A 417-nucleotide genomic window follows, 5' to 3' on the forward strand; every position below is an offset into this window, starting at 1 on the left:
CAGAGAGCGTGGTGTGGCTGGGGTTATCAGAGAGCGTGGGGTGGCTGGGGTTATCAGAGAGCGTGGGGTGGCTGGGGTTATCAGAGAGCGTGGGATGCTGGGGTTATCAGAGAGCGTGGTGTGGCTGGGGTTATCAGAGAGCGTGGGATGCTTGGGTTATCAGTGATAGGATGCTGGGGTTATCAATGATGGGATGCTGGGGTTATCAGAAAGCGTGGGGTGGCTGGGGTTATCAGAGAGCGTGGGATGCTTGGGTTATCAGTGATGGGATGCTGGGGTTATCAGAGAGCGTGGTGTGGCTGGGGTTATCAGAGAGCGTGGGTGGCTGGGGTTATCAGAGAGCGTGGGGATGCTGGGGTTATCAGAGAGCGTGGGGGATGCTGGGGTTATCAGAGAGCGTGGGATGTTGGGGTTATC

The sequence above is a fragment of the Priapulus caudatus genome, unplaced genomic scaffold (genome assembly GCF_000485595.1).
Source record: "Priapulus caudatus unplaced genomic scaffold, Priapulus_caudatus-5.0.1 Scaffold1269, whole genome shotgun sequence".
NCBI classification, from domain to species: domain Eukaryota; kingdom Metazoa; phylum Priapulida; class Priapulimorpha; order Priapulimorphida; family Priapulidae; genus Priapulus; species Priapulus caudatus.